Here is a 6,998-nt window from a genome sequence, read left to right as displayed (position 1 = left end):
ATGATATATTGTTAGAGTTGTTGTGGGTTTTTTTGGGCTCTTAGGCCACGTTCTGAAGGTTGTTCTTTCTAACGTTTCGCCAGTCTCTGTGGCCAGCATCTTCAGAGGACAGCACTCTGTGCTCTGATGCATCTTGTTTGGGAGTTGAGTATTTATAGCTGTGAGATCAGCTTTTGTCCTTTTCAGGAGACGGGTGATTATGGTGATCAGTGTGTTTTTGTTCTGGGCGTATTGTTGTGATAAAGGTGGAGAGATGATCTGTCACTGTGATTTCTCTTCACAGATTGGCTAGGGACACTAAGACTTGTCAGAAGGTTAATTTGAAAGCTTTAGTACAAGACCTGATGGAGCAGTTTGTTGCCTTGGAGTCTGTACAGGTTCCTGAGACAGAGGAGCAGGTGGTTGCAGAAGGAGCTCCAGCTACACCTAAGGTCCCAAGCACAAGAAAGCAAGGAATGGTAGCCAGTACGGGGACGTCGGAAACAGCAGCTGCTTCGCAGTTAGGGTACGATGTGACAGAAGAGGCTGGTTGCAGTGCATCACAGATGTTAGACGATTCCAGCACAGCTGCAGTGTCATCTGGTAAGTCTTCCTCTGCGCACTACACACAAACACCCCCTATTGCTTGGCCCTGGGCCAGCGGTCCTCTCTCTGCTCACGCTACAGCCACACCCTACAATGTACTGCCCATAGGGTTACCCAATGTAGTTTGGCCTTGTGCTAATACACATTTTGGTGGATGGAGTACACCGTATGCAGCTCCTGTAACTGCAGGTGCATCTAATACAGGATTTGGCGCAGGTGGGTGGCAACATCCATCAGTACCTAATACAGGTTACAATACAGTTGTATGGGGATTACATAATGCTGCTGGGAGATCATTTAACCCCGGCCAATTTAGAAGAATAATATGTGGACTTTTTAGACCTATTGAATCGCGAAAGAGACAGCAAGGATATCAATAAAGATGAGAAAGAAAAGGGAAAGTGTAGCAGAAAAAAACAGATATGACCTGGGCCAATTGGGTCACTGGTTTTATCATTTATGTGGGAATCTTAGTTAAGCCTCAGACTTGGAGAGCCTCTGCACTCCTTCAATATTTCAATATCATTTATGGGGCGTACACAGATTTTACAGGGCAGGCTTGGCTTCTGTATAACCAAGCTTTTAGTCTGAGGAATGCCATTCAACCTAATTTGAGATGGGACGAGCCACAGCCGGGTGTGGTTACAACATATGACTCCGGCTAGGCCTAACACAGGGGACAGATTTGATAGCGGTCATTTGAATAAGAAAACATTTAACACAGCTGCTCCCCCCATCCTGGAGCAGGGCAGGCGGTTCAACCCTGTCTGTCCTGCTATGAGTACAATTACAAAGGTTTATGTTCAAGAACCCCATGCAGGTTTAGGCATGAATGCATTACTTGCAGCAGTAGACACCCAAATTCCACCTGTTTTAAAGTGGGTTCCCAGCACCAAAATAAAGGGGCAGGAAGTGGTAAAAAGCCTAACTCAGTGGTTGGAGTGTTTAGGTCTTTAGATCTTGTGCTTTGTTGCAAGGTTCAACAGTGACTCACTTTTTTCCTTTGACACCAGCAACTCAACACAAAATATTACTTTTTATTTTCCTTCTCCTCAGTTCAAATCACTGACCATCTTTTTTAAACCCAGCAAAGGCCAAACGGGATAGGAAGGAGCCATTGTGGTATTTTTCCACCTTTAAGTTGCCCCAGTATCACACAATTGGCCCTGATTTGGCCCATTTTTGCACAATTTTTTAAGACAATGCACATGTCTATTAGTAACATGTAACTTTCAGACACTGTGGAGGAAGATCATCAAATTTTTAAGAGGACGAATGCAATCCAGATTTCTATTCAGCTGTGAGGTGTAGAAAGAATTCAGTGTAAGCAAAATTTTCCTCATAAATGGTGTTGTCAAGAAAACATTCCCTTACACTGGTGAGAGTGAGAGGCACCTGCTCAGAAACAGCTGGGTGGTAGCATCTGTTATAAAACATCATTTAGAAGCTCCCCCTTTCCCCCCTTTTCACAGCCAGGCCCATCAAGCAGCAGGACTATTACTGGAGAAATGGCTAATTACACGAGTTAATAATCTGGTCCTATGCAAAATCAATGGGCCTCCACTCAATTTACATGCTATAAAATACTTTGAAATCGCTTAGACCAGCTATAGTAAGAAATTGGCTTTAAGAAACTTCATCAACTCTTTAAGAATTAGCCAGCTTGGAATGAAAAGCAAAATTGCTCTCAATCTATTTAAACAGGAAAGAGGGCAAGAAATCGATAGTAATCTACCATTTATGGGTTTTCAATGTAGTACCTTCAGCTGTACTGCTGAGAACTTGTCCTCTGACTCCCTCAATGTATACAGCTTTCTGTTCTCTCACACTGTATACACCTTTCAAAATGTTCACTCAGATTTCCATTGAAAACGCAGTATAGTATGTGCATTTATTGTTAAGATGACTCTTGACTCGTGATGTCAGGGAACAGTCTGGCTCCAGGAACAGGTAAAGAGCTGTCTAACAACAGCTTTAATGATCCTGGTCCCTGATAGCAATCTATCTATAGTCTTAACTTCAGTATTTCTCTCTCTCTCTCTCTCTCTCTCTCTCTCTCTCTCTCTCTCCCCCTCTCCCCCACCCTCTTCTTTAAGACTTTTAGATCTTCTTTCTTTCTTTCTTTCTTTCTTTCTTTCTTTCTTTCTTTCTTTCTTTCTTTCTTTCTTTCTTTCTTTCTTTCTTTCTTTCTTTCTTTCTTTCTTTCTTTCTTTCTTTCTTGTCCCCCCCTTTTTGTCCTTATAGCTTTTCATTTTGACCAAAAACGTTCAAGATGGTCTGCTGTGTAATGGGACACAATATGAGAAATCAATGCTAGTTCAGCCAGGTCAGAGAGCAACTTTACTAGCAAAGGAATGTTTCAATCAGAAGAGTACTGAACAGTTGCTATGCCAGTATTCAAGGGTCGATGACCAATGATTTAGGACAGTTTTACAACAGTCCCACCTCTTGCTGGTTTAGCACTAAATCAAATATGGTGCAAGGGCACACCCATACTTGGATGGTATTGTGAAATGTGCAAACTTTCCATTCAGAAGATGAGTTAGGCCACTTACAAATTCACTTATCTACTAAGAAAACACTGTCTGGAAGTTGCAAGTTAAGACAGCTGGGCTTAAATCCCATACCATATAAGCGTTTAGCAGGCTCTAAGGTCTCACATTAAATGGTTGCTTAGATATTAGCATTAACATAGCCTGTTTTTCTTTGGTCTTTCAGCCTTAAGCTGCTTGACTACAGTAACCATATGCAAAGTAAGGAAATTTTCCTTTTTTGGACTGCAGTTTCCAGAATCATCTATAGCTAGCCTGACCATAAGATACACAGCTCCACTGGCTGCTTATCTATTCCCAGGCTAAATTTAAGGTGTTGGTTCTAACTTATAAAGCCCTAAATGGCTTGGGCCCAAGCTATCTCAAGGACCATGCCTCCCTTTATGAGCCTCCTGGAGCGTTAAGATCAACAGGAGAGGCCTTCCTATTGGTCCTGCCACCTTCCCAGGTATATTTGGTAGGGACACAGGAGAGGGACTTTTCTGTTGGTGCTCCCAGACTTTGGAACTCCCTTCCACTTGAGGCTAGGCTGGCTTAATCTTTGCTATCCAACAAGCAAGAAAATACCTTTTTCTTCAGACAAACTTTCCCTCAGTGGCTGGCTGCCTGAGTATGATTTTTAGATGGATTGTAATGCATTACTGCTTTGACTGGTTTTTAAGTATTTCTTTTGTTCTCCATGTCCCAGAGTGGTATTTGTTGTTTCTTCTTTTTAAAAATGATTTTGGTACCTTACTGCTTTGAATGTGTTTTGGAGTTGAATTTGACCCAACTCTGGGAGGCAGTGGAAAACAGAAGGGCCTGGCGTGCTCTGGTCCATGGGGTCACGAAGAGCTGGACATGACTTAACAACTAAACAACAACAAAATGATTTTTAGTATGGTATTTATTTGATCCTTTTTAGTATTTGCACACTCACGATTGCTTGCTTTTAATGATATCAGCCATCTTGGATCCTTTTAAGGAGAAAGGCATGTTAAATAAATAAATAAATAAATAAATAAATAAATAAATAAATAAATAAATAAATAAATAAATAAATAAATAAATAAATAAATAAATAAATTCTGGATGGTTTAATGCAAAAATAATTTTTTTTAACCTCTGTCCATATCTTAAGGGTTCTTGGCCTCTGACTAATGCAATTCTGTGGGGAAGTTCAAGTTATTGCAACTTAAGAATATAAAAAGCACTGCATTTCAAATCATTTGATTCTTGTTGGCTTGTTGGAAGACAGAATTTCATGAGACCTTTACAGCTGTGCAAATACACATATCTCCAGGCATGGACTACTGGAAGGCCCCCAAAGAAACCTTTTCCCCCTCTCTTTTAAAAAAAGAAAAAAGCAAGTGTGTTGTACACAATGTTTGTGTCTTTGCCATTGCTGTAGCTTAGCAAAGAATAATAGCTGCTTAAGGTCTGGAGATGAATAGCTCCACTTAACGATAATACCCGCTTACTTGGAAAATGTACACTGCATAGCTCTCTGTTTTTCATGGTGTACTTCAACCCATACTGATATTTTTTTCAATTGTATTGATGAATATGGTGTGTTTTTATATTTTCTTAGAAGACATTTCAAAGAAACTAGAGTAATGCCATTAGTAGTGATATTCCCTTATTTTTTTCAGCAATCATAATTCGCAAAAAGAAAAGGAATATTTTCCATAGTTCTACGCCTTAAGTACACATAAACATATGATATATAATAATTGTCATGGGGGAGGGAGGACGAAGAAGAGACAATAGACTATGCTCACAGATATGTGTGTTTGTATGTGTGTGTGAAAACATACACACACCACACACACATCAAGGAGCTTATATGTACAAATAACCAAAGAGTCTTCACAGAAAATATATGAGTATCCAATGACAGTCCATGAAACAGCCAATATTGGTTGTTTGTATTTTAAAGAATATCCATGTTCAGGTGTCATCGAAGGTTGTAATATCTTGGCTCACTGAGGAGAGAGCTGAATGACTTAATGAAGGGGCAAACATTGTCTCTCCCCACCCCCCTCAACCTCTTCTCTTGGAATCTTAATCTGAGCTAGAAAATAATTTTATTTTCCATCCCTTTCTTGCACTGGAGCCACCAGGTCAGAAAGGAGCTGAGGTTCATGAAAATGTGACAATTATAATTGTATTTAGAACTCTTCGTGGAGAGAGATTTTTTTCCCCAGACCATACTCCACTTTTGATTATAATTGTCTGTCCCAATTTGAATCAAGCCCCCACCACCGGGGAGTTCACCCATCTCCAGTAAGAGACCCATTTTCATGAGTGCTTTTCAAACATAAAATCATTCTATTCCAGACTGATTGCCTGAAAATGGAGAAGAGAACACTCCTGTTATTCATCATAATCTTTATCTTTCAAATGTCATGGAATCTCTGAGGCTAGTGGAGCTTCAAGCATTTTCCCCCCAGTGCTGCCTTTTGAAGGTTAGGTGAACACCAAAATGTTACCTTTTGTTTTCTTTTTTATTTCATTGTGTACCACGAGATTCCTTGTCTTTTCTTTGAAGATCACGCTGACTGCTGCTTCTGTGTTACATGTATCCACTTCTAGTCCCTCTTATTCCCTCTCCCCCACCCCACACTCTTTCAGCTTTCCTCTACTCTCAGTGCTTTATCTCTGCAATTCCTTGGAGCTTCATACTGAAGAGGCCTGACTTGACTGTGAGCTTTTAAGAGTCACAAATGAAATGAGCTCAGGAACTCTTAAAATGTCTCTTGATGCCAAGTGTGAAAAACTTCCCTAAATGCTCAGTTTTGGTGGTCTGTTACCAAAGTCTGTAAAGAAAGAATGAGAGAGTAAAATGAGGGGGAATTCAAAGATGCAAGGACAGGGACTGTCTCAACAATGGACAGCAGCAAAAATTGGATTCCACATCACTAAGCACAGCTTAAAAACACACACCATCCATTTATTTCAATAGTGGATATTTAAGAGATTGTATAAGTTTCAAAATATCCTGCCCAAATGGCACTACCTCTTACAGTTGCATTAACTTTTGTATTACACAGAACACATAAGAATAAAAAAAAGGCTACTGAAGGAGAATAAGAAGCACAACAACAACAACAACAACAACAACAAAAAATATGTTTATACATTTCTATGAAAACTCTTATGAATAAATAAAAATATATCCGTACAGAGTATGGTCTTCATCCCATGCCTTCAAGTATTGATGTAGCTACAAGGACCTCAGTCCATTGGGTAACAGAGGGTGGGCATTTAATCTTCTGATTTTGCAATGCAAATTCTCTAGCCTCAGTGAGGTCCCAGAAAATCCATTTCCACCCGTCAGTTAATATCCAGGAAATAGGCCAAGAGTGAATAGAACATAAATCTCAATAAAAATCAAGATTTGCTCTCTCCAATTGTGTCAACTGATTCCTGGCCTAAACTATAACCATTTGACCAAATGAAGGTTACACATTTTTTGGTAATTTAAAATGACCTGACGTTACTGGGTTTTATAATACAGTTCTATGGGTCTTTCATGGCTAAGGACCAGTTGTAGCATGTGAATGACACAACCAATGTTGCTGCCAACTAGGGTACCTCTCCTCTACAGATATTGTTGTACTGCACCTCCCATCAGTCACAGTGAACATAACACAGTGAAGATAACCAACCAGCAATCTGTCGTCATCTGAAGGGCCAAGGGTTCCGCACCTCTGACTTAGGAAGGGATATAACAAAACCAACAAAGAGATTTATGGCACTAAAGACTAATGAGTCTTATTTAGTTTAAGCTTCAGGTGGCTACAGCCCTCTTGCATCTGAAGAAGCAGACTGCTATCAACAAAAGCTTATTATGAAAACTAAGGGAAAGATTGTCTTTCA

The 6,998-nt window shown here is 40.0% G+C and overlaps 1 long non-coding RNA gene across 1 annotated transcript; it reads left to right on the top strand.

The window, feature by feature from the left end:
• Positions 1-294: 294 nt before the first annotated feature.
• LOC144589314 (uncharacterized) lies at positions 295-6,203 on the top strand. Its single transcript, XR_013545368.1, has 2 exons — positions 295-582; positions 6,170-6,203. It is a non-coding gene; the product is annotated as an uncharacterized LOC144589314 (long non-coding RNA).
• Positions 6,204-6,998: the final 795 nt, after the last annotated feature.

The sequence above is a fragment of the Pogona vitticeps genome, chromosome 4 (genome assembly GCF_051106095.1).
Source record: "Pogona vitticeps strain Pit_001003342236 chromosome 4, PviZW2.1, whole genome shotgun sequence".
NCBI classification, from domain to species: Eukaryota; Metazoa; Chordata; class Lepidosauria; order Squamata; family Agamidae; genus Pogona; species Pogona vitticeps.
The sequence above is the reverse complement of the archived record's forward strand: the minus strand, read 5'-3'. Positions and strand labels throughout refer to the sequence as shown.